The sequence below is a fragment of the Molossus molossus genome, unplaced genomic scaffold (assembly GCF_014108415.1).
Source record: "Molossus molossus isolate mMolMol1 unplaced genomic scaffold, mMolMol1.p scaffold_m16_p_2, whole genome shotgun sequence".
Lineage (NCBI taxonomy): Eukaryota > Metazoa > Chordata > Mammalia > Chiroptera > Molossidae > Molossus > Molossus molossus.
The window spans coordinates 94,605,393-94,631,687 of NW_023425355.1; the positions used below are offsets into that span (position 1 = coordinate 94,605,393).

A 26,295-nucleotide genomic window follows, 5' to 3' on the forward strand; every position below is an offset into this window, starting at 1 on the left:
CATTTTTATATCTTCCTCTATTTCTTTTTTCAATGACCTGTAGTTTTCTGCAAATAGGTCCTTTACTTCTTTGGTTAAGTTTATTCCTAGGTATCGTAATTTTTTTGGTGTGATGGTAAATGGGATTGTTTTTTCAGTTTCTCTTTCTGTGAGTTCATCATTGGTGTACAAGAATGCCGTCGATTTCTTGACGTTAATTTTGTATCCTGCTGCTTTGCCAAATTCATTTATTAAGTCTAGTAGATTTTTGATGGAGTCTTTAGGGTTTTCTATGTATAATATCATGTCATCTGCAAATAATGACAGTTTCACTTCCTCCTTTCCAATTTGGATCCCTTTTATTTTTTCCTCATGTCTGATTGCTGTGGCTAAGACTTCCAGTACAATGTTAAATAAGAGTGGCGAAAGTGGACATCTCTGTCTTGTTCCTGTTCTTAATGGAAATGTTTTAGTTTCTGTCCATTGATTATGATGTTCGCTGTAGGACTTTCATATATGGCCTTTATTATGTCGAGATATGATCCCTCTATTCCTACATTGCTGAGCGTTTTTATCAGAAATGGATGCTAGATTTCGTCGAATGCTTTTTCAGCATCTATTGATATGATCATGTGATTTTTATTCTTCATTTTGTTTATGTGGTGTATCACGTTTATTGATTTGCGAATATTGTACCAGCCTTGCATCCCTGGGATGAATCCCACTTGGTCATGGTGAATAATTTTTTTGATGTATTTCTGGATCCGATTTGCTAATATTTTGTTCAGGATTTTGGTGTCTATGTTCATCAGGGATATTGGCCTGTAGTTTTCTTTCTTCGTAGTGTCTTTTTCTGGTTTTGGAATTAGAATTATGCTGGCCTCATAGAACGTGTTTGAAAGTTTTCCTTCTTCTTGAATTTTTTGAAATAGTTTGAGGAGAATGGGTGTTAGTTCTTTTTTGAATGTTCGGTAAAACTCCCCGGTGAAGCCATCTGGGCCTGGGCTTTTGTTTGCTGGGAGAGTCTTGATTACCTCTTCAATTTCCTTAGTTGTTATTGGTCTGTTCAAGTTTTCTATCTCTTCTGGGAATAGTTTTGGGAGACTGTGTGTTTCTAGAAACTTGTCCATTTTGCTTAGATTGTCGAATTTGTTGCCATATAGTTGTTCATAGTAGTTGTTAACGATCTTTTGTATTTCCGTGGTGTTGGTTGTTACTTCTCTTTCATTTCTGATTTTGTGTATTTGGGTTCTCTCTCTTTGTTTCTTAGTGAGTCTAGCTAAGGGTCCATCAATCTTGTTTATCTTTTTGAAAAACCAGCTCTTTGTTTCATTGACCCTTTTAATTGTTTTTTTGTTCTCTATGTCATTTATTTCTGCTCTGATCTTTACTATTTCCTTCCTTTTACTTGCTCTGGGGTTTTCTTTTTGTTTGCTTTCTAATTCTTTAAGTTGTGAGGTTAGACAGTCAATTAGAAATTTTTCTTGTTTTTTGAGGTAGGCCTGTAGTGCTATGAACTTCCCTCTCAGAACTGCTTTCGCTGCATCCCATAGATTTTGTGTTGTTGTGTGTTCATTTTCATTGGTTTCCAGGAAGTTTTTAATTTCTTCCTTGATCTCCTCGGTGACCCATTCATTGTTTAATAACATGCTATTTAGCCTCCATGTGTTGAAATGTCTTTGCATGTTCTTGTTGCAATTGATTTCTAGTTTCATGCCATTGTGGTCTGAGAAGATGCTTGATATGATTTCAATCTTCTTGAACTTGTAGAGATTTAGTTTGTGTCCTATCATGTGGTCTATCTTTGAGATTGTCCCATGTGCACTTGAGAAGAATGTGTATTCTGTAGTTTTGGGGTGTAATTCTTTGTAGATATCTATTAAATCTATTTGGTCAAGTGCTTCATTTAGAGTCTCTGTTTCCTTGCTAATTTTTTGCCTAGAGGATCTATCCAGTGCTGTCAATGGGGTGTTGAAGTCCCCTGCTATGATTGTATTGTTGTTGATTTCTCCTTGGAAGTCCTGCAGAAGATTTTTAATATATTTTGGTGCTCCTATATTGGGTGCATATGTTTATCAAGGTTATATCTTCCTGTTGGATAGATCCTTTCAATATTATATAGTGGCCTTCTTTGTCTGTAGTTATGGTCTTCATTTTGAAATCTATTTTTTGAGATATGAGAATTGCTACCCCAGCTTTTTTTTTTTGCTTTCCATTTGCTTGGAAATTTTTTTTCCATCCCCTCACTTTCAACCTATGTGAGTCTTTGGTTGAGAGGTGGGTCTGTTGTAAACAACACATAGATGAGTCATGCTTTCTGATCCAATCAGCTACTCTGTGTCTGTTTAAGGGAGCATTCAATCCATTTACGTTTAAGGTGATTATTGATATGTATTTATTTATTGCCATTTTTGTTTAGTGTGATTCTATTTTTCTTCTCATTTCTACTGCTAATTACAGCAGTCCTTTTAACCTTTCTTGCAGTGCTGGTTTGGTGCTAATGTATTCCCTTAGCCTTTTTTTTGTCTGGGAAGCTCTTTATTTGATATTCTATTTTGAATGATAGCCTTGCTGGGTAGAGTAGTCTTGGATTCCGATTCTTGTTTTTCATGACTTTGATTATTTCATGCCATTCTCTTCTGGCCTGTAGTGTTTCTTGTGAGAAGTCAGCTGAGAGCCTTCTGGGGTTCCCTTTGTATGTAACCTGTTGCTTATCTCTTGCTGCTTTTAAGATTCTCTCTTTGTGTTTAATTTGTGGCATTTTAATTACTATGTGTCTTGGTGTGGGCCTGTTTGGGTTCTTCTTACTTCGGACTCTCTGTGCTTCTTGAACTTGAATGCCTTTTTTCTCCACCAACTTAGGGAAGTTTTCTCTCACTATTTTTTTGAATATATTCTCTATCCCTTGCTCATTTTCTTCTTTTTCTGGGACTCCTATGATGCGAATATTATTACATTTCCAGTTGTCCCATAGTTCTCTTAAGCTGTCTTCCTGTTTTTTAATAGTTTTTTTCCTTTTGTTTTTCTGATTGGTTGATTTTTTCTACCCTGTCTTCTAATTCACTGATCCGGTCCTCAGCTTCCTCTACTCTGCTTTTTAAACCTTCCAATGTGTTTTTCATTTCTGATATGTCATTTTTTATCTCTTCTTGATGGTTTTTAATTTCCAATTGGCTTATTTTCAGTGTCTCTATGTCCTTACTCATGCTGTTCAGCTTCCTCAAGATCATGGCTCTGAATTCTAGCTCTGTTAACATGCCTAATTGCTCCACATTGTTCTCATCTTCGGTGGAGGTCTCTTTCTCTTTCATTTGGCTTCTGTTTCTGTTTTTCACCATTTTGGCTATCACTGTGGGCTTTGGAGGCTATTAAGTATTCCATGTGGGTGTTGGTGTTCTGCTGTTTGTGGCTCCCTCTCCTGTGTTTAGATGAGCGAGGGAGGACCTATGTTGAACACCACTGTCAAGTCTTACTTTCCTGGTTAAAGTTGCCAGCCCAGGAAAGGTACTGTTATCCTCTAGCTTTTTGTCTGGAGGCTAGCAGTCTGGGTTAGTTGATGAGTTTTGGGTTGTCAGTTGATTGAAAAGCTCCCTCAGGTGCTTAGCACAATGGGATTTTCCGAGGGTGGGGCAGATGCTGGTTGTTAGTGAGCCTCAATTAGCACTTCAATGGCCCCCCACGGTGGGGTTGGATCTTCGAGGGAGGGGCTGCTTCTTCTCCTCAGAGCCCTGGGAACGAGCAATATGCCCACCCTCCTGCGTGGCTGCACTCAGCCAAAGCTCTGAGCGCCCTCCAGATACCGAGTGTCCCGACACAGCTCCAGTCCAGTCTGCCCTCCCTCTGCCGGAGCCCAAGGTGAGTGGCTGTGGCTGTTTTAGCCTCTGTCCCGGCTCTGCGCTGTGGAGCCGCCTGGGAGTGTGACCTGAGGGCGCTGATCCCAGCTAAGGCTGCTGCCCAGCTGCGGACCATGGGCTCCCAGACCCCGTCTCACGCCTTCGCAATCCTACCGGGATGGAGTCAGTGTCCCTCATTGTATGGTCCTTGCAAGCTGCTTTTCTGTTGGTTTTTCCCGTCAATTTGTCTGTGTTATAGTTGTAATTCCAGTTTGGTTCTGGGAGACGGTCTGTGTAGCTTCCGTTCACTCCACCGCCATTTTTCCTCTGTTATGTTCTTTATATTCCACAAATAAGTGAGATCATGTGGTATTTGCCTTTTTCTGCATGGCTTGTTTCACTCTGGATGATACTTTTCAGGTCCCTCCATGTTGTCTCAAAGGATAAAAGATCTTTCTAACAGCTGCATAGTACTCCATTGTGTATATGTACCAAAGCTTTTTTATCCATTCATCTACTGATGGACACTTGGGCTGTTTCCAGATCTTAGCTAGTGTAAATAGTGCTGCTACAAACATCTTTCTGATTGGTGTTTCAGGCTTAGTAGGGTATATTCCTAGAAGTGGGATCACTGGGTCAAATGGAAGTTCAATTTTTAATTTCTTGAGGTAACCCCATATTGTTTTCCATACTGGCTGCACCAGTCTGCATTCCCGCCAGCAGTGTACTAGAGTCCGCTTTTCTCCACACCCTCGCCAAGACTTGTTGTTTGATGATTTGTTGATGGCAGCCATTCTGACAGGTGTGAGGTGATACCTCATTGTTGTTTTATTTTGCATCTGTCTGATGATTAGTGATGTTGAGCATTTCTTCATTTGTCTCTTGGCCATTTGTATGTCTTGTTTGGAGAAGTGTCTGTTCAGCTCCAATGCCCTTTTTTTTTTTTTTTTATTCTCATCCGAGGACATTTTTCCATTTTTTTTTTTTTTGTACAGACAGAGTGGGAGGGAGAGAGAGGAAGAGAGAGAGAGGGAAACATCGATGTGAAAGGGACACATCGAGTGGCTACCACCCGCACGACCAACCAGGGCCGGGGACAAACTGCAACCGAGGTACGTGCCCTTATCGGGAACCAAACCCAGGTCTCTCCAGACCGCAGGTGGAGGCTCTAACTGTTGAGCCAAACTGGCCAGGGCCAATGCCCATTTTTTAATTGGGCTCTTTGTTTTCCTTTCGTTGGGTTATATTTTGGAAATTAACCCCTTATCTGATGTATCATTGGCAGTGATATTCTCCTATATAGTGGGTTGCCTTTCGATTTTGATATTTGTTTCTTTTGCTGTTCAGAAGCTTTTCCATTTGATGTAGTCCTATGTGTTCATTTTCTCCTGTTTTTCTGTTGCCTTATGTGATGTATCAGTGAAAATTCTGCTGTGTATGATGTCCAAAATTTTGTTGCCTACATTTTCTTCTAGAATTTTTATGGATTCACAGGTCACATTTAAGTGTTTTATCCATTTTGAGTTTATTTTTGTGTATGGTGTAAGTTGATGGTCTAGTTTCATTGTTTTTGCATGTAGCTGTCCAATTTTCCCAACACCATTTATTAAAGAGGCTGTCTTTACTCCACTGTATGCTCCTGCCTCCTTTGCCAAATATTAATTGAGCATAATGTATTGGGTCCATTTCTGGGTTATCTGTTCTGTTCCACTGGTCTATATGCCTGTTCTTGTGCCAGTACTAGGCTGTTTTGATTACAGTCGCTTTGTAGTATAACCTGATATCTGGTAATGTGATCCCACCTACTTTGTCCTTCTTTTTCAAGATTTCTGTGTCTATTCGGGGTCTTTTTTGGTTCCATATGAACTTCTGAAGTATTTTTTCTAATTCTGTGAAGTATGTTGTTGGTATTTTGATGGGGATAGCATTGCATCTATAATTGCTTTGGGTAATATGCACATTTTAATGATGTTAATTCTTCCAATGCATGAAGAAGGTATGTGCTTCCACATTTTTATATCTTCCTCTTTTTTTTTCAATGTCCTGTAGATTTCTGCAATTAGGTCCTCTACTTCTTTGGTTAAGTTTATTTCTAAGTATCTTAAATTTTTTGTCGGGATGCTGAATGGGATCATTTTTTTACTTTCTTTTTCTGTGAGTTCATCATTGGTGTATAAGAATGCCATCAATTTCTTGACATTAGTTTTGTATCCTGCTACTTTGCCAAATTCATTTATAAAGTCTAGTAGATTTTTCATGGAGTCCTTAGGGTTTTCTATGTATAATATTATGTCATATGCAAATAATGACAGTTTCACTTCCTCCTTTCCAGTTTGGATCCCTTTTACTTTTTATTCATGTCTGATTGCTATGGCTAAGACTTTCAGTACTATGCTAAATAAGAGTGGCAAAAGTGGGCATCCCTGTCTTGTTTCTGTTCTTAAGGGAAATGCTTTTAGTTTTTGCCCATTGAATATGATGTTGGCTGTAGGTCTTTCATCTATGCCCTTTATTATGTCGAGATATGATCCCTCTATTTCCAGATTGCTGAGAGATTTTATCAGAAATGGATGCTGGATTTTGTCAAATGCTTTTTCAGAATCTATTGATATAATCACGTGGTTTTTATTCTTCATTTTATTTATGTGGTGTATCACATTTATGATTTGCAAATATTGTACCAGCCTTGCATCCCTGGGCTGAATCCCACTTGGTCATGATGAATAAATTTTTTGACGTATTTCTGGATCTGATTTGCTAGTATTTTGTTCAGGATTTTGGCGTCTATGTTCATCAGGGATATCGTTCTGTAGTTTTCTTTCTTTTTAGTGTCTTTTTCTGGTTTCGGAATTAGAATTATGCTGGCCTCATAAAAGTAGTTTGGAAGTCTTCCTTCTTGAATTTTTTGAAATAGTTTAAGGAGAATGGGTATTAGTTCTGTTTTGAATGTTTGATTAAACTCCCCATGAAGCCATTCGGGCCTGGGTTTTGTTTGCTGGGAGAGCCTTGATTACCTCTTCAATTTATTTTGTTGTTATTGGTCTGTTCAAGTTTTTTTTTTTTTTTTATCTCTTTCTGGTCCAGCTTTGGGAGACTATGTGTTTTTAGTAATTTGTCCATTTTACTTAGATTGTTGAATTTGTTGCCATATAATTGTTCATAGTAGTTGTTAATGATCTTTGTATTTCTGTGGTGTCAGTTGTTACTTTGCCTGTTTCATTTCTGATTTTGTGTATTTGGGTTCGCTCTCTTTGTTTCTTGGTGAGTCTAGCTAAGGGTCCATCAATCTTGATTGTCTTTGTGAAAAACCAGCTCTTTGTTTCATTGATCCTTTGAGTTTTTTTTTTTTTTTTGTCTCTATGTCATTTATTTCTGCTCTGATCTTTACTATTTCCTTTCTTCTACTTGTTGTGGGTTTTTTTGTTTGTTTGTTTGTTTGTTTGTTTGCTCTCTAGTTCTTTAAGTTGTGAGGTTAGATAGTCTATTAGAAATTTTTCTTTTTTCTTGAGGTAGGCCTGTAGTGCTATGAACCTCCCTTTCAGAACTGCTTTCGCTGCATCCCATAACTTTTGTGTTGTTGTGTGTTCATTTTCAGTGGTTTCCAGGAAGTTTTAAATTTATTCCTTGATCTCCTCGGTGACCCATTCATTGTTTAATAACATGCAATTTAGCCTCCATGTGTTCCAATGTCTTTGCTGCAATTGATTTCTAGTTTCATGCCATTGTGGTCTGAGAAGATGCTTGATATAATTTCAATCTTCTTGATCTTGTAGAGATTTAGTTTGTGTCATATCATGTGGTCTATCTTTTAGAATGTCCCACATGCACTTGAGAAGAATGTGAATTCTTTAGTTTTGGGGTGTAATTCTTTGTAGATATCTATTAAATCTATTTGGTCTATTGCTTAATTTAGAGTCTCTGTTTCCTTGCTAATTTTTTATCTAGAAGATCTATTCAGTGATGTCAGTGGGGTGTTAAAATTCCCTGGTATGATTGTATTGCTGTCGATTCCACCTTTGACATCCTCCAGAAGATGTTTAATATATTTTGGTGCTCCTATATTGGGTGCACATATGTTTATCAAGGTTAAATTTTCCTGTTGGATAGATCCTTTGAATATTATGTAGTGGCCTTCTTTGTCTCTAGTTATGGCCTTCATTTTGAAATCTACTTTATCAGATATGAGTATTGCTACCCCAGCTTTTTTTTCCTTTCTGTTTGCTTGGAAGATTTTTTTTTCATCCCTTCACTTTCAACCTATTTGAGTCTTTTGTTTTGAGGTGGGTCTCTTGTAAACAACATATAGATGTGTCATGCTTTCTTGTTCAATCAGCTACTCTCTGTCTTTTTATTGGAGCATTCAATCCATTTACATTTAAGGTGATTATTGATATGTACTTATTTATTGTCATTTTTGTTTAGTTCGGTTATATTTTTCTTCCTATTTCTTTGACTAATTACAGCAGTCCTTTTAGCGTTTCGTGTAGTGCTGGTTTGGAGCTAATGTATTATGTATTCCCTTAGCCTTTTTTTTTGGTCTGGAGAACTCTTTTTTTTTTTTTTTATCCTCTCCCGAGGATATTTTCCCATTTTTTTGTTCAGGTAGAGTGGGAGGGAGAGAGAGGAACAGAGAGAGAGAGAGAAACATCGATGTGAAGGGACACATCGAGTGGCTGCCACCCACACCACCAACCAGGGCCGGGGACAAACTGCAACCAAGGTACGTGCCCTTAGCGGGAACCGAATCCGGGTCTCTCAGGACCTCAGGTCGACGCTCTAACCGCTGAGCCAAACTGGCCAGGCCTGGTCTGGAAAACTCTTTATTTGACCTTCTATTTTGAATGATAGCCTTGCCGGGTTGAGTAGTCTTGGATTTAGATCCTTGTTTTTCATGACCTTGATTACTTCATGTCATTTCCTTCTTGCCTGTAGTGTTTCTGTTGAGATGTCAGCTGACAGCCTTATGGGGGTTCCTTTGTAGGTAGCCTGTTGCTTATCTCTTGCTGCTTTTAGGATTCTCTCTTTGTCTTTAATTTGTGGCATTTTAATTACTATGTGTCTTGGTGTGGGCCTGTTTGGGTTCTTCTTACTTGGTGTCTCTGTGCTTCTTGAATCTGAATGCCTTCTTCCTTCACCAAATTAGGGAAGTTTTCTGGTACTGTTTCTTCAAATATATTCTCTAACCCTTGCTTATTTTCTTCTTCTTTGAGGACTCCTATGATGCAAATGTTATTACGTTTCCAGGTGTCCCACAGTTTTCTTAAGCTGTCTTCCTGTTTTTCAATTTTTTTTTTCCTTTTGGTTTTCTGACTAGTTGACTTTTTTTTTTTACCCTGTCTTCTATTTTACTGGTCTGGTCCTCAGCTTCCTCTATTCTGCTGTTTAGACCTTCCAATGTGTTCTTTATTTCTGATATGTCATTCATGATTTCTTCTCAGTGGTTTTTAATTTCCCGTTGGTTGATATTCAACATTTCTATATTCTTACTCATGCTGTTGAGCTTTCTCATGATCATGGCTCTGAATTCTAGCTCTGTTAACTTGCTTACTGCTCCATACTTATCTCATATTTGGTAGAGGTCTCTTGTTTTTTAATTTTCCTTTTGTTTTTGTGTTTCACCATTTTCGCTATCACTGTGGGCTTTGGAGCCTGCCAAATTTTCCCTGTGGGTGTTGGTGTTCTGCTGTTTGTGGTTCCCTCTCCTGTGTTTGGATGAGCGAGGGAGGAACCACATTAAACACCACTGTCAAGTCCTACTTTTCTGTTTAGAGTTGCTAACCCAGGAATGGTACAGTTATTCTCTAGTTATTTGCCTGGAGGCTATCAGTAGCGGTTACTTGAAAAGCCTTGGGTGCTCAGCTGAATGAAATACTTCTTCAGGTGCTCAGCGTAAGGTGATTTCTTGAGGGTGTGGAAAATGCTGGTTGTTAATTAACCTCAATTTTCATTTCAATGGCCCACCTGGTTGGGGTTGAATCTCTAAGAAAAGGGTGGCTGCCTCTCCCCAAAGCCCTGGAAAATAGTAAGATGGCCACCGTCCTGCGTGGATGAAACTCAGCAAAAGCTCTGAGTCCCCTCCAGATCCCGAGTGTTCCCACATAGTTCTAGTCCAGTTTCCTTCCCTCTGCTGGAGTCCAAGGTGAGTGGCTGTGGCTATTTTAGCATCTGTCTTGGCTCTGTGCTTTGGAGCCACTTAGGAGTTTAACCCCAAAGGCACTGCTCACAGCTGAGACCGCTGATGTCCATGGGCTCCCAGCCCATCTCACGCCTCCACAATCCTAACAGGATCGAGTCAGTGTCCCTGGTTACATGGTCCTCGCAAGCTGCTTTTCTGTTGCTTTTTCCCATCGATTTGTCTTTATTTTTGTTGTAATTCCAGTTTGGTCTTGGGAGACGGTCTGGGTAGCTTCCATTAACTCCGCCACCATTTTGGAATCCTAATTTTCTTAATAGTATTTTTTAAAGGGTCAAGGTTTTAAATTTTTATAAGTCCAATTTATTATATTTCTCATGGATTGTGGTTTTATGGTTTTATATTTCAGAACTTTTTACCTAGCCCAAGGTCATGAAGATTTTATTCAGTATTTTCTTCTAAAATTTTAATAATTTATATTGCTTACATTCAGTTCTCTGATTCATTTAGAGTCAATTTTTGTTTATGGTGTGACTTAAAGTTCTAAATTTATCTGTTTTGTTTTTGTGTGTGGCTATCCAATTGATGTGTGGATATAATTTTTCAGATTTACAGAAAAATTGCAAAGATAGTACAGAGAGCTGTCACATTCTGTTTACTATTTTTCTTATTAGTAACATTTTCCATTATCCTGGTACATTTGAAAAAACTAAGAAACCCAAATTATTACATTACAATTAACTAAATTCCAGAATTGGAAGTCACCATTTTTTTTTTCTCTCACTAATCTCCTTTTCCTTTCCTAGGATCCCTTCCAAGTAATGACATCACATTTAGTCACCATTTCGCAATAGTCTCCTGTCTGTGACTGTCCTCACTCTTTCCTTGTTTCTCAAGACATGGGAACTTTTGAAGTATTGCCAGATATTTTGTAGAATGCTTCTCTATTTTGGTTTGTCTGATGTTTTTATCATGGTTAGATTAGAGTTATTGGTTTGGGGAAGAATACTACAAAAGTGAAGTGCCTTTCTTATCACATCATGTCAGTGGTACATGCTATCAACATACCTTATTATTGATGAGGTTAACCTTTTTCATCTGGCCAAGTAGTGTTTGCTGAATTTCTTGATGTAAAGTTACCCATCTATTCATACATACTTTATTCTTTGGAAACAAAGCACTAAGTCAGTTCATCTTTTTCTCAAGTTGTTTGTTTTCTTGTTCTTTTAAGAGTTCTTTGTAAATATTGCCTAACAGTCTTTTAGCAGACATGTCTTTTGTAAATATTTTCTACTGGTCTGTGGTTTGTCGTTTCTGTGTCTTTTGCAGAGCAGAAGTTTTTAATTTTAAGAATGTTTCATCTATGTTTATGGCACATATTGGTCTGCAGTCTTTTAAAATTTTTATTGTAACATCTTTGTCTGGTTTTGATATTAGGATAATGCTGGCTTCATGAAATGAGCAAGCTAATGTTTTGTCTTCTAAAAGAAAGCGTATAACATGGTATTATATTTTAATTGTTTGGTAGAATTCCTGAGTGAAACCATCTGACCTGGAGTTATCTTTTTCAATTAGTTTTAAACTACAAATTCAATTTCTTCAGTAGATGTTGGACTATTCAAATTATGTTTTTCTTTATGTTAGTTTTTTAATTTGAACATTTGAGGAATTGGTCCATATCATCTAAGTCATCAAATGTATAGGCATAGATAGTTTTTAGTAGTTCACTTATTATTGTTTTAATGTCTGTGGAGCCAATAGTGATATATCTTATCTTAGTTTCCATATTGGTAACTTATATTTTCTACCTTCTGTCTTTTTACCTTGGTTAGCCTGGGTAAAAGTTTTTCAATTTTATTTATCTATTCAAATAATCAAATTTTAGTTTCATTGATTTTGTTAATTGTTTTCCTGTTTTCAATGTAATTGATTTGTGCTCTAATTAAAACTGTTCTACATGTAATTCTAAATTTTGATATGTTGTATTTTCATTTTCACAGAGTTCAAAATATTAAAAAATTTTTCTAAAGATTTACTCCTTGGCCAATTGAATATTTAGAATTGTATTGTTTAATTTTTACAGCTTTATCAATATGAAATTGACATATAGCACTGCAATTGTATTTATTTATTAGGTTGATATTGGTTTATAAAAATTATATAGGTTTCAAGTGTACAATTCTATAATGCATCATCTGAATATTGCATTGTGTGTTTACCACCCAAAGTTAAATCTCCTTCCATCACTATATATTTGACTCCCTTTACTCTTTACTACCTCCCCTTATCTCTCTTTCCCTCTGGAACCACCATACTGTTGTCTGTGAATATAAGTTTTTGTTTGTTTGTTCATTTGTTGTTTTTAGTTTTATATCCCACATATGAGTGAAAGCATATGGTTCTTGACTTTTTTGTCTCACTTATTTCACTTAGCATAATATTCTCAAGGTCCACCCATGTTGTTGCAAATAGCAGTGTTTCATCTTTTCTTATGGCTGAGTAATATTCCATTGTAGATATATATCACATCTTCTTTATCCAATCATCTAATGATGGGCACTGCAGTTGTTTTGATGTCTTGGCTATGGTGAATAATGCTGCAATGAACATATAGATGCATATATATTTGCAAATAATTTTTTTTCAGATTTTTGGGATAGATACCCAGAAGAGGTGTTGCTAGGTCATATGGCAATTCTATTCTTAATTTTTTGAGGAACCTCCATACTGCTTTCCATGATAGCTGTACCAGTTTACATTCCCACCATCAGTGAATGAGGATTCCTTTTTTCCCACAACCTCTCCAACACTTATTACTTGTCTTATTGATAACATCCATTCTAACAGGTGTGAGGTGCTATCTCATTGTAGTTTTGATTTGCATTTCTCTAATAGCTAGTGAAGTTGAACATCTTTTCATATATCTGTTGGCCATTTTTATGTCTTCCTGGGAGATGTGTCTATGTAGGTCCTCTACCCATTTTTTTTTACAAGCTCCTCTGTGGCATGTATATTATTCTACCTGGTAAATGAGCAATGTGAATGTGGGTCAGAAAAATGAGCTTCACTGAAACACTTCAGTTAATTGTAAAACAGAGGAATGTGAACATGAAGGGTGGCGGTAGCAATTCCTCAAAAGGCTTGTGGTCTAACCCCATAACCAGAGGGTGTTCTGGGCAGGATCATACAGTGCAGACTCTAGTGAGGAGGGACAAAAAGGACAGTCACAACAGGAACTGCAGCCTAGTATAAATTTATTGGCTTCTGGCATCGCACTCTTACTTGATGAAGTTGATCAGCCCATTGGTGAAATAATTGTGTGAGATCACTAGGCTACTGCCATCAAGCTCAGGTTCAATTTTCTTAGCCAGTTGCTTTCCCAACTCCATTATTATTATTATTATTATTATTATTAATTATAAAATGACCCTTTATTGTCAATAGCAAAGTGGACACAGGCCTGGAGTGACAAAAGTCCTCACTCACTAAGGAACTCCTGGTTCTGTAATATTTTTAAAATTTATTTTTTTCCATCACTATTTATCCCTTCTATGCCATCTTCCAGCTCCACTCTTCATTGGTCAAAGCTGTTGATGTCCCAGATGATGCCCAGAACTAAGATCTTGTGCTCATGCATGGCAATCAATGAATGGTATGAGCTTGGTGAACACAATAGAATTGAAAGGATGATTTCCTTTAAAGATCTTGTGTGGCAACAGCTTCCCAAAGTCCTCTGCCCTCTTTCCTGCAGCCTGGAGCTCCTTCTGAGCTTCTCTGTCAACTTCCCCATCAGGGCCTCACTCTGGGCCACTAAGTTGGCCAGTAGGATCGTGTGATACAAACCCTTCCTTATTGGGTGCTGAGTCTGGACCACATGAGGAAGTCACAGGATTCATCTTGGTGACTCTGTGGATGAACTGGTAGAAAGCATGCTAGTCACTGGTTCCTGGCTTCCCCCCTCCCCCCGCCCCCACACACAATGGGGCCTGTCTGACGGTCCACACGGGGACAAAACTTGTTGAAATACTTCTCATTGGACTCCATGTCACCCTGCTGGAAGTAGGCAGCAAAAGTGGTGCATATACCGGTCATAAAGTAGAATGGCATGCGTCTCACACCCAAAGCTCTTCATGTACCAGATACCCAGCAAAGCCAGCAAGACAGGGCCATTCTTCCCCAGGGATGTCATGCGGAAGTGCTGGTCCATCCGGTGAGGCCCCCAGAGCAGCTGCTCAAAGTCGTCAAATTCCACGTGCAGGGCAATGGAAAGTCCAAAGGCTGATCACAGCGAGTAGTGTCCTCCTACCCAATTCCAGAACTCGAACATGTTTTGAGGTTCGATTCTAAACACCTTCACTTTGGTCATGCTGCCCTTCTTCTTCTTCCTCCACCTATGTCTCAGTCCGGGCACCTTGATGCTCTTTTCATGGCCGCACTCACCAAGAATCCGCAGTTCCAGAAGCTGCAGGAACGGCACCGTGAGCAGGGCTACGATCTCAATTAGCTCTGCCTTTTTGAAGGACCAAGGAATGCTTGAAGCACTTCAGCTTGAAAACAACCACCATAGGCATGTTCTGGTGGATTACTCCAAGAACCTTGTGAGGGAGGGTGTGGTGCAGTTGCTGGTGGACCTGGCCCAGTCCAAGGGTGTGGAGATCACTCGGAGCAGAAGTTCAATGATGAGAATTGGGCAGTGCTACATGTAGCCCCGTGGAACTGGTCAGACACCCATTCTAGTGGATGGCAAGGATTTAATGCCAGAGGTCAACAGGGTCCTGGAGAAGATGAAGTCTTCCTGCCAGTGCATCCGAAGTGACTGAAAGGTATAATCAGGCAAGCCCATCGCAAATGTCATTAACATCGGCATCGGTGGTACTGACCTGGGACCTCTCATAGTGACTGAAGCCCTTAAGCTGTATTGTTCAGGAGGTCCCCCAGTCTGGTTTGTCTCCAATATTGATGGAACCCACATTGCCAAACCCTGGCCACCCTGAATCCTGAGTCCTCCCTGTTTATCACTGCCCCCAAGACCTTTACCACCCAGGAGACCATCAGGAACACAGAGATAGAAAAGGAGTCACTTTTCCTCTCAGCCAAGGATCCTTCTGCTGTTGTGAAACACTTTGTTGCCCTGTCTACTCATTTTTAATTGGATTGTTGTTGTTGATGAGTTGTATGAGTTATTGATATATTTTGGATAGTAACTCCTTATCAGAGGATTGTTTACAAATATCTTCCCCTATTCCATTGGTTGCCTTTTTGTTTTGTTGATTTATTTTGCTGTGTGGGAGCTATTTATTTATTTTTCCTTTTCATATATTTTATTGAATTTATTTGGGTTACATTGGTTAATAAAATGACATAAGTTTCAAGTGTACAATTCTATAATAAATCATTTGTATATTGTATTGTGTGTTCACTACCAGAAGCTTTTTAGTTTGATAAAATCACATTCATTTATTTTTGTCTTTACTTTCCTTGCCTGTAGGGTCAAATTTATAAAATACTCTCTAAGACTAATATCCATAAGTTTAGGACCCATGTTTTCTTCTATGTAATTTATTGTTTCAAGTCTTATATTTAGGTTTTTGATGAATTTTGAATTATTTTTTGTGTATGCCGTCTAGTTTTTTCTTATTGATTTTAGAGAGAGGAAGAAAGACACACACACACACACACACACACACACACACACTGATGTGAGAGAGAAACATCAATTGTTTGCCTCCAACATGTGTCCCAACCAGGGATTAAAACTACAACCTGGGTATGTGCCCTGACTGGGAATCAAACCTACCACCTTTTGGTGTATGGGATGACACATAAACCAACTGAGCCACATGGGCCAGGGCTGAAGTCTAATTTTATTCTTTTGTATGTGATGTTTCATTTTCCCGGCACTATTTATTGAAGATGCTGTTTTTTCTCCATTGTATAGTTTTGGCTCTTTTGTTAAAAATTATTTGGCTATATATGTGTAGATTTAGTTCTGGTCTCTCAATTCTGTTACAGTGGTCTGTGTGTCTGTTTTTCTGCTAATATATGCTGTTTTGATTGTTGTTACTTTGTTGTATAATTTGAAGTCAGGGAGTGTGCTACTTTTGACTTAGTGTTTTTTTTTTTTTTTTTTTCCAGGATGGTTTTGACTATTCAAGGTCTTTTGTGGTTCCACAAATTTTAGGATTTTTTTGTTCTATTTCTGTGAAAAAATGTCTGAGATTTTGATAAGGATTGAATTGACTTTGCAGATTGCTTTAGGTAATATGAATAGTTTAACAGTGTTAATTCTTCCAGTCCATGAATATATTTTCATTTCTCTGTTTTTTCTTCAATTTATTTCAACAATGCCTTGTAGTTTTCAGTGTACAGGTCTTTCACCTATGTATTTTGTGTATGTGTGTGAGTGTGTGTGATTGTAAATGAGGTTTTCTTCATTTCTTTTTTCTGATAATTCATTGTTAGTATATAGAAATGCAACAAATTTTTGCATATTGATTTTATATTTAGCAACTTTACTATATTTGTTTATTATTTCTGATAGTTTTTGGTGGAATCTTTATGGTTTTCTCTATGTAAAACCATGTTATCTACAAATAATGACAATTAATTTTTCCTTTCAATTTGGATTTTTTAATTTCTGTTTCTTGCCTAACTGCTCTGGCTAGGGCTTCTGGTAGTAGGCTGAATAAGAGTGGTGATAATGTACATCTTTGTTTTGTTTCTGAACTCAGAGGAAAAACTTTCAGTTTTTCATCATTGAGTATGATGTTAGCTGTGGGTTTTTCATATATGGCCTTTATTATGTTGAGATACTTTCCTTCTGTACTAATTTTATTGAAAGTTTTTACCATAAATAGATGTAGTACCTTGAAAATGCTTTTTATGCATCAATTGAAAGGATCATATGATTTTAACCATTTGTTAATGTGGTATATTACATCGATTGATTTTCAAAGATTGAACCACTCTCGCATCCCTGGAATGACTCACTTGATCATGGTGTATGATTCTCTTAATGTATTGTATTAGATTTGCTAGTATTTTGTTGAGGATTTTTTTATGGTAGTGATCAATAGTGTAAGTTTAAGATTTCTATTGTCTTTCTTAACATTAACTTTATTGGGGTGACATTGGTTAATAGGATCACATAGATTTCAAGGGTAGATTTCTATGTTACAAGATCTGTATATTGCGTTATGTGCCCACCATCTAAAGTCAGATGTTCTTCAGAAAAGTTGGCTTGTAATTTGTGTGCGTGTGTGTGTGTGTGTTGTTTTTGCCCTGGTTTTTATATTAAGGTAATGTAGGCCTCATAAAATGAGTTGGGAAGCATTCCATTCTTTTCAAGTTTTTGGAAAAGTTTGAGAATGACAGGTGTTAAATCTTCTTTGAATATTTGGAGGACTTCACCAGTGAAGCCATCTTGTTCTGGACTTTTGTTTTGGGGGAAGTTTTTAATTACTGTTTCATTTCCATACTAGTGATCAGTCTATTCATGCTTTCTAATTCTGTATGAGTCAGTCTAGGAAGGTTTTACGCATATACAAATTTTTCCATTTCTTTTAGGTTGTTCAGTTTGGTTGAGAATCTCTTTTTATAATATTATTTTATAATACTTTGTATTTCTGTGGTATCCATTGTAACTTCTCTTTCATTTATGATTTTATTTATTTGAGACATCTATGTTTTACTGAAGTGAATCTAGCTAAAGGTTTGTCCATTTTATTTATATTTTAAAAGAACCATCTATATGTTTTATTTTTTATCTTTTTATTCTTTACTAATTTTTGCTCTAATCTTTATAGTTCCATGACTTCTAATGAATTTGGGCTTCCTTGGTTCTTTTTCTTTTTATAGTTCCTTAATGTGTACTAATAGATTGTTTATTTGAAATTTTTATTATTTCTTTTTCTTTTCTTTTCTTCATTTAAAATTTTTTATTTATTAGTTTGTTTTTATTACAGATGTTTCTCATTTTTCCCCCACTGACACTCTCCTCCCCTTCCCCACTACCCCATCCCCAGCTTTGTTGTCTGTGTTCATTGGTCATGCATAAATGCATGTAAGTTCTTTGGTTAATCTCTTCCTCCACAAACCACCCCTCCACTGATGCTTGTCAGTCGTTACCCCATCTCTATGTATCTGGCATAATTTTTTCATCAGTTTGTTTAGTTCATTATATTTCACAAATAAGTGAGATCATGTGATATTTGTCTTTCTCTGCTTGGCTTGTTTTGCTTAGCATAATACCTCCAGGTCCTTCCATGCTATCTCAAAGGATAAGAGATCCTTCTTTCTTATAGCTGCATAGTATTCCATTGTGTACATGAACCATGGCTTTCTTATTCACTCATCTACTGATGAACACATGGGTTCTTTCCAGATCTTAGCTATTGTAAATAGTGCTGCTATGAACATGGGGGTACATATATTCTTTCTGATTGTTTTTTTGGGTTTCTTAAGGTATATTACTAGAAGTGGGATCACTGGGTCAAATAAATGGCAGTTAAATTTTTAACTTTTTGAGGCAACACCATAGTGTTTTCCACAGTGACTTCACCAGTCTGCATTCCTACCAGCAGTGTACTAGAGTGCCCTTTCCTCCACACCCTCACCAACACTTGTTTGATGATTTCTTGATGACAGTCATTATGACAGGTGTGAGGTAATAGCTGTTTTAATTTGCATCTCTCTGATGATTAGTGATGTTGAGGATTTCTTCATAAGTCTCTTAGCCACTTGTATGTCCTTTTTGGAGAGGTGTCTATTTAGTTCCTCTGCCCATTTTATGATTGAATTCTTTGTCTTCCTTTGTTGAGTTGTATGAGCACTCTATATATTTTGGAAATTAACCACTTATCTGATGTGTCATTGGTGATTATGATCTCCCATATAGTGGGAAACCTTTTTGTTTTGATAGTTGTTTCTATTGCTGTGCAGAAGCTTTTGAGTTTGATGTAGTCCCATGTGTTCATTTTTATCTTTGTTTCTGTTGCCTTAGGTATGGTATCAGTGAAAATACTGCTGTGTATTATGTCTGAGATTTTGTTGCCTACATTTTTTAGAATTTTTATGGATTCAAGAGTTACATTTAAGTCTTTTATCCATTTTAAATTTATGCTCGTGTGTGGTGTAAGTTGGTGTTCTAGCTTCATTTTTTTTTTTTTTTTTTGCCAATAGCCCTCCAATTTTCCCAACACCATTTATTAAAGAGACTGTCTTGACTCAACTCTATGCTCTTGCCACCTTTGTCAAACATTAATTGAGCATATCGTCTTTGTCCATTTCTGGGTTCTATGTTCTGTTCCATTGATCTATCTGCCTGTTCTTGTGCCACTACGAGGCTGTTTTGATTATAGTGGCTTTATAGTATAACCTCATATCTGGTAATGTGATCCCTCCTAACTTGTTATTCTTTTTCAAGATTGCTGTGGCTATTTGGGGTCTGTTTTGGTCCCATATAAACTTTTGGAGTGTTTGTTCTAGTTCTGTGAAGTATGTCGTTGGTATTTGATAGGGATTGCAGTGAATCTACAGATTGCTTAGGGTAGTATGGACATATTAATGATGTTAATTCTTTCAATTCATGAACAAGGTATATGCTTCCACTTTTTTATATCTTCCTCTTTCTTCAGTGACCTGTAGTTTTCTGTGAAGAAATTCTTTATTCCTTTGGTTAAGTTTATTCCGAGGTATCTTCATTTTTTTTTTGCTGCAATGGTAAATGGGATTGTCTTTTTAGTTTATCTTTCTCTGGTTTCATCATTGGTGAATAAGAATGCCATCGAGGCAAAAAAATTGACAATCTAAGTGAAATGGACAAATTTCTAGAAACATGTAGTCTCCCAAAACTGAACTGGGAATAGATAGAAAACTTAAACAGAACAATAACAACAAAATAAATTGAAGATGTAATCAAGACTCTCCCATCAAACAAAAGCCCAGGCCCAGACACCTTCATGGGGGAATTTTACCAAACAGTCAAAGAAGAACTAATACCCATTCTCCTCAAACTATTTCAAAGAATTCAAGAAAAAGGAAGACTTCAAAACTCATTTTCTGAAGCCAGCATAATTCTAATTCCAAAACCAGAAAAAGACATTACAAAGAAAGAAAACTAAAGACCAATATCCCCGAAGAACATTGAAGCCAAAATCCTGAACAAAATACTAGCAAATCGAATCCAGCAATACATCAAAAAAATTATTCACCACGACCAAGTGGGATTCATCCCAGGGATGCAAGGCTGGTACAATATTCGAAAACCAATAAATGTGATACACCACATAAACAAAAGATAAAAATCATATGATCATATCAATAGATTCTAGAAAAGCATTCAACAAAATCCAGCATCCATTTCTGATAAAAACGCTCAGCAATCTAGGTATAGAGGGATCATATCTCAACATAATAAAGGCCATATATGAAAGACCTACAGTCAACATCATACTCAATGGGCAGAAACTAAGAGCATTTTCCTTAAGAACTGGAACAAGAAAAGGATGCCCACTTTGGACACTCTTATTTAACATAGTACTGGAAGTCTTAGCCACAGCAATCAGACAGAAAGAAAAAATAAAAGGGATCCAAATTGGAAAGGAGGAAGTGAAACTGTCATTATTTGCAGATGACATGGTACTATATGTAGAAAATCCCAAAGACTCCATCAAAAATCTACTAGACTTAATAAATGAATTTGGCAAAGAAGCAGGATACAAAATTAACATCAAGAAATTGATGGCATTCTTATACATCAAAGATGAACTCACAGAAAGAGAAACTAAAAAAAAAAATCCCATTTACCATTGTGGCAAAAAAATTAAGATACCTAGGAATAAACTTAACCAAAGAAATAAAGGACCTATTTGCAGAAAACTACAGGTCATTGAAAAAAGAAATAGCTGAAGATTTAAAAAAGTGGAAGCACATACCCTGTTCATGGATTGGAAGAATTAACATCTTTAAAATGTCTATACTACCCAAAGCAATCTATAAATTCAATGCAATCCCCATCAAAATACCAACGACATACTTCACAGAACTAGAACAAATACTTCAAAAGTTCACATGGAACCAAAAAAGACCTCGCATAGCCACAGCAATCTTGAAAAAGAAGAACAAAGTGGGATGGATCACAATACCAGATTTCAGGTTATACTACAAAGCCACTGTAAGCAAAACAACCTGGTACTGGCACAAGAACAGACATATAGAGCAGGAGAACAGAACAGAGAACTCAGAAATGGATCCAAGACAATATGCTCAATTAATATTTGACAAAGGTGGCAAGAGCATACAGTGGAGTAAAGACAGCCTCTTTAATAAATGGTGTTGAGAAAATTGGACAGCTATATGCAAAAAAAATGAAGCTAGACCATCAAGTTACACCATACACAAGAATAAACTATAAATGGATAAAAGACTTAAATGTGACTCATGAATCCAAAATAGTTCTAGAAGAAAATGTAGGCAACATAATTTCAGACATCATACGCAGCAGAGTTTTTTACTGATACGTCACCTAAGGCAACAGAAACAAAGGTGAAAATGAACACATGGGACTACATCAAACTCAAAAGCTTCTGCACAGCAAAAGATACAAACATCAAAATGGAAAGGCAACCCACTGTATGGGAGAGCATAATTGCCAATGATATATCAGATAAGGGGTTAATTTCTAATATATATAGAGTGCTCATACAACTCAACCAAAGGAAGACAAAGAACCCAATTAAAAAATGGGCAGAGAAACTAAATAGACACCTCTCCAAACAGGACATACAAATAGCCAAGAGACATATGAAGAAATGCTCAACATCATTAATTATAAGACAGATGTAAATTATAATAACAATGTGGTATCACCTCTCACCTGTCAGAATGGCGGCCATCAACAAATCATCAAAAAGTGTTGGCGAGGGTGTGGAGAAAAGGTGACTCTAGTACACTGCTCGTGGGAAAGCAAACTGGTGCAGATACTGTGGAAAACAATATGATGTTACCTCAAAAAATTAAAAATTGAACTTCCATTTGACCCAGTGATCCCACTTCTAGGAATATACCCTACGAAGCTTGAAAAACCAATCAGAAAGAATATATTTACATTAGCTAAGATTTGGAAACAGCCCAAATGTTTATCAGTAGATGAGTGGATAAAAAAGCTGTGGGAGACTTCCGGTCAAGATGGCAGTGTAGATAAACGCGGTATCGCGTCCTCCCACAACCACATCAAAGTTACAACTAAATTACAGAACAACCATCATTCAAAACAGCCTGAAATCAAGCTGAATGGAAGTCCTACAACTAGGGAATTAAAGAAGCAGCCACAATCAGATGGGTAGGAAGGTCGGAGGTGCGAGGGGCCGCAGGGGCGATGGGCTGGTCCCACACTCACGTGTGGCGGATAAAAATCAGGAGGATACCTCGGCTGGGAAGGTCCTTCCTGAGGACTTAGGGGTCTCCATCCTACACCTGGTGCCCTGCTCAGGATTCCAGTGCCAGGAAGAGAAGTCCCCATAACTTCTGGCTGAAAAATCCAGCAGGAAATGAGCTCAGGGAAGCTGAAGCAGCTGGAGCCTCAGGCAGCTCCTTAAAGGGCTTGTGCACGGACTTATCAGACTCACTGCCTCTAAGCTTGGAGGGGAGGCAGCTCGAGGGGCACCGGAGACATACTAGGAAGAACGGAGCTGTTTGGCACTGGAGCGAGGGCTGGAGAGGGGGCTTTCTCTGGAACAAACGTGCTGTCAGAGGCCTTTGTTCCTTTGGTGAGCCCTTCCATGGGGTGGCAGACAGCCGCCATATCTCGGACTCCAGCAACCTGGCTCACACGAGTAGCCCCACCCTGGTGACTCCCTGAGGCCCCGCCCCACCCCACCCAACTTTCAGGACGACCCAAGCTGTTGGCACTTGCTTAACCATAGGATTGGCCTGTCTTGGATCCTGCTTCAGGTTTTTCCTAAATTTTCAAACAAGCAGCATCTGGTCTCGGCTACCCCCATACCTCTCATTAAGTAATACACAGAAACAAACACAGGGAGGAGCCAAAATGAGGAAACAAAGAAACAGATGCCAAATGAAAGAACAGAACAAAACCACCAAAATAACTAAGCAAAATGGAGATAAGCAACCTAACAGATGCTGAGTTCAAAATACTGCTTATAAGAATGCTCAATGAACTTAGTGAGAACCTCAGTGAACTTAGTGAGGGCCTCAAGAGCATAAAAAAAGGACCGGTAAGAAATGATGGATGCACAGTCAGAAATGAAGGAGGCATTAACTGAAATAAAGAATAATCTACACAGATTTAATAATAGATTATGTAAATCCAAGAAGCAAACCATCGATTTGGAATACATGGAAACAAAAAATGCCCAATCAGAACAGTAAAAAGAAAAAAGAATCCAAAAAAATGAGGATAGTGTAAGGAGCCTCTGGGACAACTTCAAATGTGCCAACATTCGCATCTTGGGGGTGCCCGAAGGAGAAGAGCAAGAACAAGAAATTGAAAACCTGTTTGAACAATAATGGCAGAAAACTTTCCTAACTTGGTGAAGGAAACAGACATACAAGTCCAGGAAGCACAGAGAGTCCCAAACAAGATGAACCCCAAGAGGCCCACACCAAGACACATCATCATCAAAATGCAAAAGGTTCAAGACAAAGAAAGAATCTTAAAAAGAGCAAGAGAAAGGCAACTAGTTACCTACAAGGGAGTTCCCATAAGGCTGTCAGCTGATTTCTCAAAAGAAACTTTGCAGGTCAGAAAGGAGTGGCAAGAAATATTCAGAGTGATGAAAAGCAAGAACCTACAACCAAGATTACTCTATCCTGCAAAGCTGTCATTTAGAATCAATGACCATATAAAGAGTTTCCCAGACAAGAAAAAGTTAAAGGAGTTCATCACCACCAAACCATTATTATATGAAATGATAAAGGGTCTTTTTGAAGAAAAAGATAAAATATATGAACAACCAAAATGGCAATGAATACATATCTATCAACAATGGAATCTACAAACAAAATGAACAGGCAGAACAGAAACATTCTCATAGATACAGAGAACATTTTGTTGGTTGCCAGATGGGAGGGGGGTTGGGGGAATGGGTGATAAAGATGAAGGAAGTAAGAAGTACAAATTCATTGTTAGACTGACAAACCTCATAGGGAAAGGGTTTGTGGGGTGGGAAGAAATAAACCAAAGAACTTATATGCATAACCAATGGACACAGACAATAGTGTGGGAAAAGGTGGGAGGAAGGCAGGAGGGGGGCGGGAGTGAGGAGGAGGGGGTCAATGGGGGAAAATGAGGAACATCTGTAATACATTCTACATTCAACAATAAAGATTTAAAACAAACAAACAAACAAAGCTGTGGTACATATACACAATGGAGTACTATGCAGCTGTAAGAAAGATCTCTTATCCTTTGAGACAACATGGAGGGACCCAGAAAATATTATCCTAAGCAAAACAAGCCAAACAGAGAAAGACAAGTATCATATGATCTCGCTTATTTGTGGAATATAATAAACATAACAGTCTGAGAAATGGGGTAGTCCCAGAGATGTGGAAGTGGGGTACAGACTGACTATCCCTAGACGAGTGGGTGGGGGGGAGCAATAGACCACAGAACTTATAGGCATGTATGCATGAATAATGGACATGGACAACAAAGCTGGGGAGAGGGCGGGGAGGGAGGGAGGGGGGGAATCAGTGGGGGGGGAAAAGGAGAAACATCTGTAACAAAAACAAATTAATTAATTAAAAAAATAAGAACAAAAATTAAAAACAAACAAAACAAAACAAAAATAATGGTGTCAATTTCTTGACACTAATTTGTATCCTGCTACGTTGCCAAATTCATTTATTAAGTCTAGTAAATTTTTGGTGTATTCTTTGGGGTGTTCTATGTACAATATTATGTCATCGGCAGATAATAACAGTTTCACTTCCTCCTTTCCAATTTGGAGCCCCTTTATTTATTTATTTTTCATGTCTAATTGCTGTGTTTAAGAATTCCAGCACTATGTTAAATATGAGTGGCTAAAGTGGACATCCCTGTCTTGTTCTCATTTTTAACTGGAATGCCTTCAGATTTTGCCTTTTGAGTGTGATGTTGTCTGTAGGTTTTTCATATATGGCCTTTATTATGTTAAGATATGATCCCACTATTCCCAGACTGCTGAGCGTTTTTATCAAAAATGGGTGCTGGATTTTGTGAAATGGTTTTTCAGCATCTATTGATATGACCACATGGTTTATATCTTTCTTTTTGTTTATGTGCTGTATCACAATTATTGATTTGTGAATACTGTACCATCCTTGCATGCCTGGGATGAAACCCACTTGATCATAAAAAAGGAGAAACATCTGTAACAAAAATAAATTTATTAATTAATTTTTAAAAAAGATTCTTTCTTTGTCTTTAATGTTTAACATTTTTACTATGATGTGACTAGCTGTGGGTCTTCTGGAGTTCATCTTGCTTGGGACTGTTTGTGTTTCTTGGACTTGTATGACGTTTCCTTCACCAGTTTTGGGAAATTATCTGTCATTATTTCTTTAAACAGGTTCTCTATTCCTTTCTCTGATTCTTCTTCTTCCAGTATCCTTATAACGCGAATGTTGTTAAGTTTTGTATTGTCCCACAGCTCCCTTAAACTTTCCTCCTGCATTTTAATTTTTTTTTCATTTGCTGCTCTATTTGAGTGTTTTTCTCTGCCCTGTCTTCTCAGTCGCTGATTCAGTCTTCAGCTTCTTCTAATCTGCTATTAAACCCTTCTAAGATATTTTTCATAACAGCTATGTAATTCTTTATTCCTCTTTATTTTTGATGCATAGCTTCTACCTCTGTTTTTTTTTTTTTTTTAAACTGAAGTAGTTCCCAGTGAGCTCTTCATAATTCTTAATAAGTTGCTTGTAGTTCTCACCAAATTGTTTGAGCACCCTTAAAATCATTGTTTTGAATTCTTTATCTGACAAGTTGCTGTCTTCCATTATCTGTAGTTCCTTTTCTGGTGATCCTTCTTTTTCTTTCCTTTGGGTGTTGTCTCCCTATTTTAGCTGTCTAGTAGCTCTAGACTTACTGAGGGATGTTTGGCTGTGTATGCAGCTCACTGTATATGTAATACGACCTCTGTGCCTCCCAGACTGTTTTGTTGTGTGTAACGTCTTGCCTGCTGTGGATCCTGGAAAATTGACTACTGGGGGCTGGTATTGGTGTGTCCTGGTAGGTACTGCTGCTGGATCATGTGGGCTTCTCTGGAGCTGTGTTTTCCAGCTGGTTGCTGGTGCCACCTGTAGCTGTATAGCTCAGGCCCTGTTGGAGCCGCACTCCCTGCCCATACC

General features: G+C 37.8%; 1 pseudogene; it reads right to left on the bottom strand.

The window, feature by feature from the left end:
- Window positions 1-13,223: 13,223 nt before the first annotated feature.
- Window positions 13,224-26,295, bottom strand: part of LOC118635418 — a 60,587-nt pseudogene continuing 47,515 nt past the window's right edge.